This window comes from Triturus cristatus, chromosome 11 (genome assembly GCF_964204655.1).
Source record: "Triturus cristatus chromosome 11, aTriCri1.1, whole genome shotgun sequence".
Taxonomy (NCBI): Eukaryota; Metazoa; Chordata; class Amphibia; order Caudata; family Salamandridae; genus Triturus; species Triturus cristatus.
The window spans coordinates 1,114,179,028-1,114,189,374 of NC_140594.1; positions in this window are offsets into that span (position 1 = coordinate 1,114,179,028).

A 10,347-nucleotide genomic window follows, 5' to 3' on the forward strand; every position below is an offset into this window, starting at 1 on the left:
ATGGCATAAATATACAAAGAAGGACCCCGAGAGTCAGTGGCCACTGATGGGATCCTTCGACGACCATAAAATAGAAATGCTAGAAATAGCTCTGTGTAGTAATAAAACGACGCCTACTATGCTTGACAGTATCGGCATGTGGCGCAAAGAAGCAACACAACGGAAAAAGAGGGAAGAAGTAAAAGCAGAAAAGGAATTACGAAAGGCAGCTCACCTTGCCGCTAGAAAGTTAGAAGAAGAAATAAAGGAGAGAAGGGAAGCTAAACTAAGACAGGAGCCTGAAACATCAGGCCAGTACCCTGTTAGGACCCCCTCTATGCTCTACCCTGAGTTGTCTTCTAAGCAACGAACGAATGACGAATTGCTATTAGGTCCCCCGATCATTTACATGCCCCCTCCATACGCACCCTCCCAACCGGTAGTGCAACACCCACAACCCCCAAACACAAGCGAAAGCAGTACAGGGGCCTCGGTCCTCACGGCTGCCGCGCCGGCCGAGCCTCTTGTACTGAACACAACGTTGGCCATAACGTTGGATGACCCTGAGATGAGAAAGAAAGATCCCACCAGAATGAATCGACTAACAAAGGATGAACGAGCAGGAATCGACAAGATAGTAAGGACACTGGTGGAGCGAAAGGAAAGTGAGGAGTATATAACAGACGTGTATAACTCGTATGCCGACAACCGCAGACGACACTTTGTCATACGACTTTGTTATCACGCCCTGAATACATATGAGGATAGGTACCACGATAAAGGTCCCGAAGGCTTAGCGGCCCTATATAGGAAGGTAGACATTGGGGAAGAAGGAGAGGGCGATGTGACGGACCTCTTCACTCGTAGACTCGAGGTCTACCGGCACCTTAAAGAGGACAGACAGACAACCAAAGCAGAAACCCCCATAGCGACTAAGCCCCAGGCAGGAAGGGCTGATACCATGATGCCCATCAAAGAGGCCGCCCCCTACTGGGTCCCCCCCACGAGGTCAGGGAACACATGACGACATCAACCACCAAGATGCGAAGGGAAGGGTTTTATATAATTGGGTCTACCAGCCATTGGACCGACAAGACATTTTGACCTTTAGAAAAACCCTACCCGACTTAAGAAAGAACCCGACTGCCTTCTACACCGAACTAGGTACAGCCTTAGGTTCAACAATAATGACCTTAGCAGATATCGACTTGTTCTTCGGGTTATGTCTGCCGGCTGATGTGTGGAAGCAAATCCAGAAAGTTGACCACGCTGAGCCGTTCGGATATACTTGGGTACAACTTGATACCATAGACAAACAGCGAGAACCGGGACAGAAACCCCCGAAAGCCATATTGGAGCTCCCAGACAAGATTGTACAGAAGTTGAAGACTCTAATCCCAGAAAGAAAGGTAGACTGGTCGATAGTGACGGCTTGTCGCCAGAAACCCCAGGAGGATGTGTCTGAATACTTCTCTCGATTCGAGACCGTGTTTTCCGATTATAGTGGCCAGGACATGACCACCGCAACCGGACATCACCTCTTTGTCCAGAATTATGTGAAAGGTCTGTCACAAGAAGTCTCCCAGAAGCTACAGACCAGCGAGAGTAGTTGGGAAGCCTCCAAACCCGCAGCAATCCTCCAGATGGCCCAATACTACGAAAATCAAAAGAATGAGAACGATAGGGCGTCAGAGAGGAAGAAAAAGGAACTGAAGGAGAGGGTAATGATAGCACAGTTGCAAGGGGTGACCATAGGAAGGGAACCCCCAAAAGGGAATTACCAACCAACCGCCTCTAGAAAGCTACCCCCTAGAGACCATACACCTGCACCCTACAACGGACGGAGAGACTTAGATGGGAACCAATGTGCGTTCTGTAGAGGGTTCGGACACTGGAAATCCCAGTGCCCGGTCCTTCTGGAAATGAACAAAAATAGGGACCCCAGAGACACAGCATATGACCCCAGAAATAGAGGACAGGGACGAGGGTACACGAACGACGCCATCAACGACAGGCCAGGCAGACCAAACACCTTTGATCGCCCCCGACAAAACCAGTGTCAGCAGTCCGACTACGAAAGCACCCATGACTTCGCATAGGACCGCCAGGGGCAAGGGAGGGATCCAGTCGAACTCCGTGTTGACCAGCAAGGTCCTTACATCACTGCTAAGGTCTTGGGCACAAAGTCTCCATTCCTGGTAGATACTGGGGCGACACGTAGTGCGTTATCTAAACGACTGATTCCTAGGGCACCCTTGTCTGGCTCACACGTAACCTCAATAGGCTTCGATGGAACGCCCTCCACTAACCCCTTATCAGCACCAATCTCCTTTGACTTAGAAGATAACGCCACTGACACGACCTTTCTGCTCTCCTCCAACACCCCCGATGCTATTATGGGACTCGATTTGCTAAAACATTTCCGAGCTACCATCAGATGTTCCCCAGACGGAGTTCGAGTCATCCTGCACGATAACCCAGATCTGTTCAGACCTTGTCACACACGACGTATGCTCTCTATAACTGATGCTAACCTGTCCCTACTCGACACGTTACCCTCACATCTATGGGCTAAAACCGACTCAGATGTAGGGCGCATGGTGATCGACCCAGTACACATAACCGTCCGACCGGACGCAGTGCTACCAAAGCTTCCACAGTATCGAATATCGCCCGAAGGTGAGAAGGCATTGGTGGAAATCATCCAGTCCCTAGTCAATGCAGGAGTAGTAGAAGAAGTAGTCAGTAATGTTTGCAACAGCCCTATCCTACCCATTGTAAAGAAGCAAGGCGAGGGAGATGAGAAAGCATACCGCTTCATTGTTGACTTACGAGAAGTTAACAAAGTAGTCATACCTCAGTACCCCGTGGTCTCAGACATCACCACCATCCTCACCCTAATTCCGTCCACTGCCACCACCTTTACTGTTATTGATCTCAAGAACGCATTCTTCTCCATCCCCATCCACCCAGACAGCCGCTACCTGTTCGGCTTCACTTTGAAAGCCCGGTCGTACAGATTCTGTAGGGCACCCCAAGGCTACACTGAGAGTCCCAGCATTTATAGCCAAGCCCTCAAGAGACAACTAGATACAGTCCAATTACCCGATGGAGTGGTGTTAATACAGTACGTCGACGACATTCTTTTGGCGGCCGACACCACCCCACTTGCTGTCACGGCCACCCTTCACCTCCTCCACTTCCTCGCGGAGAACGGTCACAAGGTCTCCAGGAAGAAGTTACAGTTCTGCCAACCCCAAGTGACATACCTAGGCCACCTCCTATCCAAGGATGGAAGGAAACTTACCCCTGACCGAATTCAGACCATCCTAGAAACCCCTGTTCCCAAAACTCAGAAGCAAGTGCGGTCTCTAGTAGGCCTCACCTCCTTTTGTCGACAATGGTTGCCAAACTTCAGTCTTATTGTAAAACCTCTGCTTTCCCTGTTGGCTAAAGATGTCCCCTTCCCCCTCCCCTGGACACCCGAATGCCAATCCTCCTTCAAAGAATTACGAGACGCCCTATGCTCGGCCCCAGTCCTAGGAACCCCAGACTACACTAAACCTTTCTCCCTCTACACCCACGAAAGGGAGGGATGCGTGTTGTCTGTCCTAACCCAGTCCATAGGCCCTAAACAACGCCCTTGTGCCTACTTCTCTGCCACTCTTGACCCTGTAGCCTGAGCATTGCCCGCCTGCCTTCGAGCAGTAGCCGCCGCTGCTGTCTCTATCCGGCAAAGTGAGGGGATCGGGCTCTCGAACCCCCTCACTGTATTGGTACCCCATGCGGTTGACACTCTCCTGAACCAGATCAAGACTCAACACCTGACTAGCGCACGACTGACTGGCTATGAACTGACTCTGCTTGCACCCCACATCACATTGAAACGATGCACCACTCTGAATCCAGCCACTCTACTACCTCTCCCTGACACTGACCCCAATGCGCCCCCCATACATGACTGCGTGACTCTCACCGACGAACAGACCAAGAGTAGGGTTGACCTTCGAGATACTGCCTTCCCGGACCCTGACTGAGAACTATGGGTGGATGGCTCATGCATCAAGCTCCCCGATGGCACCACTTCCGCTGCCTATGCAGTCACCACAGCCCGAACAGTTGTTGAGACAGCCCGCATCACACAGCGATCCGCACAGGCGGTTGAACGGATTGCTCTCACACGAGCATGCATCCTGGCAGCAGGGACAACCGCAAACATTTACACAGACAGCCAATACGCCTTCGGGGTAGTTCACCACTTTGGGCTCCTTTGGAAGGAGAGGGGATTCTTGACTTCCCATGGCACACCCATCCTGCATGGAGATCTAGTCTCTGCCCTGACCGAAGCAGTCCTCCTCCCCACACGGCTGGCTGTGATCAAATGCCAGGCACACAAGAAAGTGACAGACATTATAGGACAGGGAAATGCACTAGCTGACATTACTGCCCGAACCACAGCCGAGAATAGGTCCACGACCCGTATGTACGTAACCAGGTCACAAACTGAGAAATGGAAGGATGCTAGGGAAACGATTAGGGACATCCAATTAGCCAGCTCACCACACGAATTAACTGAATGGGCCCGGGTGGGATTGAAGGACGATGACGGTTGCTGGCGAACTAAAGACTCGAACAAATGGTTGCTACCTGACTCATACTTGATCCCCATGCTGACCATGGCACACTCCCCCGCACACATAGGGTCTGCTCCCATGATCGAACTCATCTCCAAAGTCTGGCACAACGACAAAATCTCAGACTCAGCCAAACGTCTGGTCCAACAATGCCTGGTCTGCCTCCAACACAACCCTGGGAAAGGAACTGCTGTACCCCGGGGAGGGTTTGGGGTTCCCAATCACCCCTTTGAAGTCCTACAAATGGACTACGTCCAGTTAGAAAGGTGCCAAGGTTTGAAGTACGTACTTGTCGTTGTGTGCGCCTTCAGCAAGTGGGTGGAAGCCTACCCAACCCGCGACAACACCGCTATGACTACCGCAAAAGTACTACTGAAAGAATTCTTCCCCCGGTACGGCCTTTGTCGAATTTTGTGGAGCGACAACGGCCCCCACTTTGTAGCCGAGGTTATCCAACTCATCTTAAAGGGGCTGGGTGTAAAACAGAAATTCCATGCGGTCTTCCATCCCCAATCTGCAGGCTTGGTTGAGCGACATAATGCCACATTGAAGCTTAAGATAGCAAAAATAGTTGCCACCACAGGACTGAAATGGCCATACGCTCTCCCGCTAGCATTGCTATCAATGCGTTCCACCCCCACCAAACACCACTTAACCCCCCACGAGGTCGTCTTCGGGCGGCCCATGAACCTTTGGACTGCACCGAAACCAACATCCATCCACGACGTCCCGGACGTCCTCATGTCTGACTATTTGTACAACCTAACTAAAACGTTGTCTGTTATCCATCAGCAGGTGCTGCAAGCCATTCCCGACGTTTCCAGAGGCCCCGGGCACGACATCCAACCGGGTGACTTTGTCTTAGTGCGTAACTTCCAGCGCACCAAGAGTCTGGAGCCCCGGTGGACGGGCCCTCTGCAAGTCCTGATCACCACCCGAACAGCTCTTCGAGTGGAGGGGAAGCGCAATTGGCTGCATGCACACCACTGCAAGAAGGTATCATCGACCCTGACGACCACGGACAACATCACCGCCCAAGAGGAACTACTGGACAAAGACCGACCATCCCTGAGCCACTGCCCGGATACAGAGACACTTGAATTAACGAAATATTCCGATCCCACTGTCCCATCCAAAGAAGGGTATAACCTACGACGAAAGGAGGGAACTTCGGCTAAGCAGACCACAAACTAAGTTGAAATCTCAAGAGCGGTTGCCTAGCCACCTCAAAGGCCACCACGAGAGAAACTAAACAAAGTCTGTGGTTCTGCCCGCTACAAAGTCCCTTGAAGGTGATGGAAGCATCCGACATGAAGATGATGGAAGCAACCGGACGCCCAAAGATCCACTACAAAATCCCAAAGACTGACAAAATGCACAGCTCAAAGACTATTGCACTTTTCATTACCCTTCTCTTTTGCCTTCTCCTCATGGTCACCTTCTGGATCATGGAGGAGAGCGCACCCGCCCATAAGATATTGCTGACCACCGTTCCACCTACCACCATGAAAGAACACCATCTGATCTCGCTTTCACCCCAAATCCGAGAAAGGCGTAAGGAGTTCTGGAATAACTCTTTTGTGCAGTTGCTCCACCAACACAATCTTGCCTCCAATGCCACTAATTGCTGGATCTGTGGATTGCTACCACATGCCACCGGACACTCTATCCCTTTCATCCCTTCACCTTTTTCGGTCCATGGTTCCTGCCTCGCCTGGCTAATCCTCCTGCAGGAAAGCTACAAGGACAATGCCACTTCCGGCAAAACTGTGTCACACTTCTACCATGGGTTCTGGCTGAACAAAACTGGAAAAACTTCTGCCCCCTTCTGTCCTCTGAGATCAAACACTTCCTTTCACATGGACATCCCTGCCAAAGAACGAGTTGAAATGCAGGTGTTTAACAACCCAGCCAGACCCACCTTCTCTTACCTCCGGAAACGAACGGCTGCCACCCTAACAGTGGCCCTATCCGTCATCAACATCACTGGACTTGTGTGCCTCGAAGGCCTGGGGGCGCAGCTGGTGGGCCACAGCTCCTGCCTCATCACCCGAACATTGGACTCAGTTGATCCACCCTCCTTTGTTGCCTCCCCGAATATGTACTTCGTCTGTGGTACTAAGGCCTACACCTGGCTTCCGAAAGGTTGGGGAGGCACCTGCTACATCGCTTTTGTCCTTCCTCCGACATATGTGGCTCCAGCAAACCATCACCAACAGAAACGTGCCAAAGACATTGCGCAAGCCGACTCCACCGGAGCACAGTTCATGGACGCAGTAAAAGGTCTTGTTCCACTCTGGGGTCCAATGGCAAACAGCCGTGCCATCCGCCACTTAACCCAGGCAGTCGAAACGGCGATGAACATTACGGCTGGCATCCTCGCCAACAACACCGCCGAGCTTCAGGCCGTCCGCCTGGTGGCTCTTCAGAACCGCCTCGTTCTAGATGTGGTTCTGGCTGATCGTGGAGGAGCATGCCGCATCATTGGGTCCAGCTGTTGTACCTACGTACCGGATAACTCACCCTCAGTCTACAAAGCAATTGAACACCTCCACAGACTTTCCGCAGAGGTTCATCAGGAGCAAGAAGAATGGTCACTGGGAAGTTGGTTTTGGGACACTATTAGAAGTTGGGGATGGAGGCTGTTTTCATTTATCCTAATACCAATTGTGATACTATGTGGATGTTGCTTGGGGATTCAGTGTCTGCCACCTTTATGTTCGCTTTTTATGAACTGCATCTGCCCTAAGACTTTGAACTTTGAAGCGGAGCGAATGAAAGCTTTGTATGAGGTGGAAGTTCGTACTATTATGGGGATAGATCCGAACTAAACAAGCTGGCGAGATATGTTAAAAGGGAGGACTGTGGAAATTTAGCTTGCGAACTGAACATTATCTGCGCCATCTTGTCTCTCCCCAGCGTGACACACAGGAAAGCGCACGGCAGCCATTTTAGGCACCCTGGTCTCTCCCTGCTCATTGCCGATCGCCAGCGCGTCCCCCTGGCGCTGCAAGCATTCCCCCGCGCGCCGGCCACCCCCACTCTCTCATACACGGGCCATAAACCCTCTCCTTCTGCGCGACCCTGCCATGGAACCACATCCCACGCCTGACCGACATCCCATACATGGTCATGCATCTCTTTGATAACCCCCTTCCTCTGCGCCCCATTGTCCGAACCGATCCCAGGTCATCACCTAGCCCTGCGGATGCAGTTTATTGCCCCTACTGTAAGGGAAACACCCCACATCAAAGGGATTACAGTAGATCAAGGCCCCCCACCCCCTGAGACCCGACCGGTCGCACACACCCCCGGAAATTGGCGGAATGTCCAGCTGTGTGATAGCCATCTCCTACTGTGGGTGGGGTGGGGACTTCCACTGTAGATATGTGTGGGAACGAGCTTGAAGTGGGGATTCTGAGGATGTTCATTCATGTATCAAAGCGATCTCAAAAATGTGCCATGTATGATAAACCTGCAATAAAGTCAGAAACCTGTGTATAAGAGGCCAGGCCTCAGAGATGCAGTTAGAGCACCTCGTGACGATACCTTGCTGTCTGATATGATGTGTTCCACTCCGACGGAATAAAACTTTGTTTCCTGCCTTCCAGTCTCCGGCGCCTGCCTCTTTATTGGTTTAGCATCGAATGGTATAAGAGGCGATTACCGCCGGGCAATACTTGAAAGGTTATCGACTACGACTGCCGCTACCATTTAACAACTCAGACCATTTTCACATGGTAACGCTTCAGCAGGTACTTCCGCTCCTCTCCCAGAACGACTTTCTCACCACACTGGCCTTGAAAGACGCATACTTCCACATTCCAGTACACCATGCTCACAGAAAGTACCTCAGATTTGTAGTGGACGGACAACACTACCAATTCAAAGTGCTCCCGTTCGGAGTCACAACAGCACCACGGGTATTCACCAAGTGCCTAGTGGTGGTGGCGGCACACCTCAGAAGACAGCACATTCACGTCTTCCCATACTTGGACGATTGGCTGATAAAAGCCACTTCATACAACCAATGTGTACACCACACCGCTACCACAATCCAACTACTTCACCAACTAGGCTTCACGTGAACCACCAAAAGTCCCAGTTAATACCATCCCACATAAAACAATACCTCGGTGCCACCATAGACACCTCAAAAGCAATAGCTAGGCTGTCCGGAATTCGGTTTAAACCGAATCTAAACGACAGTACCCTACCGGATGAAAATCAGCGCACTCGGTTTAAACCGAGTGTCACTGATTTTCATTGCTGTTGCACCACTTGGCCACTTGATGGAGCCAAAGCGTTAGATGCAAAGCCCCAATGCTGTCCGGACTTTGGCCCCACACAAAAACTCCAGCGGCGCAGGCACACACCCAACGTCAGCCTTAAAGCCCCCTGGACAGGTCCTTGCCGAGAAGCACAATGAATGGATGGCCCTTCCCGGTCCCAGGTCAGGCAGCTAATGGGAAGTGCTGAGCGAAGACGGTTTAAGTAGTCCGGAGGCGGGCGGAGATAACGTTCACTGTACTTGATATTATATTACCTGTCCTTTCGCAGTAGCCTTTGCCCGTAGAGATATGTGCGTTTTATGGTTATGGAGGCTCTGTCCCCTTGAAGAATATTCCAAGCCGCTAGCCATTCGCTGACAGGTAGATAGATAGCACGTGAGCACTCTAAATTCTATCCCAGCTTCCCTCCCCCTCCCCTTCCCGCAGCTTAAGTAAGCAAACGACACCGCATGGGGCCAAATACACTGCCTCTCAGCGATAACACATGCGCCACACACATCGCGCTCTAGGTTAACGGTGAGCGCAGAGGTCAGGAGGTCAAGAGCGGTGCGTGCACTAGAACCCCACAGCTCCGAACATATCTTTTCTCGCGTTTCTAGGTAACCGGTGAGCACCGCGTTCACTGAAAGTATGAAGCCTCAAGTGACACCAGGGCTCCAGATGAAATGGGACAGGCAGTCTTTCGGGGCCTAAAACTGAAAATGTGCACAGTATGTTCGTCCTGCTGTTTTTTTGCCTATTATCACGTACGTGTGGCAGCGAAAGAAGCAGTTGAGTTTCCTGACTACGCGTTTAAATAGCAGTTGACACAACACATTTCCTGCCCCTCGGGAACCAACTTTCAGCTTTTTGGAAACCGCACAAATATCATTGGTTTTGTCCGGACTGAAGCTGCAGAGAATCCACAAATACCCTTAGATCCCATCATGAAATGGACACGACGGAGTGAGTTATTTTGCATTACTGAGTTTTTCGAGGTTTGTTTTGTTTTGCCCCAGCTGGCGTTGTTGTTTGTAAATAGAGACTGCAGTGTATTCTGGGAGGAGAGTGGCAGCCTGTCGAATCTTCACAACGGGACGGGTCAGTGTGTACCCTGGGGGGGTGGGGTGCCTGCTGAGAGGAGGCGTGGGGCGTTTTAGGCTCTCTCTGATAGTGGAGCAGCCAAACAGGCTGCAGACTGGGACTGATACCACAGAGGTACATCTTCGTGAAAGCGTTGCAGCTGCGAGCTGGTTGCTGTTCGGAATCCCTTCATTTGCATATCTGATTAAAACACACAGTTCCCCATTTCTGCTCCCAGTGCCTTGGAGCCTCTGTCTGCGGTGGAGAGAGCGGGGAGCGGCTGGCAACCCTGACGAGGGACCCGCAGGCCATGGGGGCCAAGAGGAGCATCACAGCCGCGGCGCTGCTGCTGCTGACAGTGCTGGGCACAGCCTTTGCTA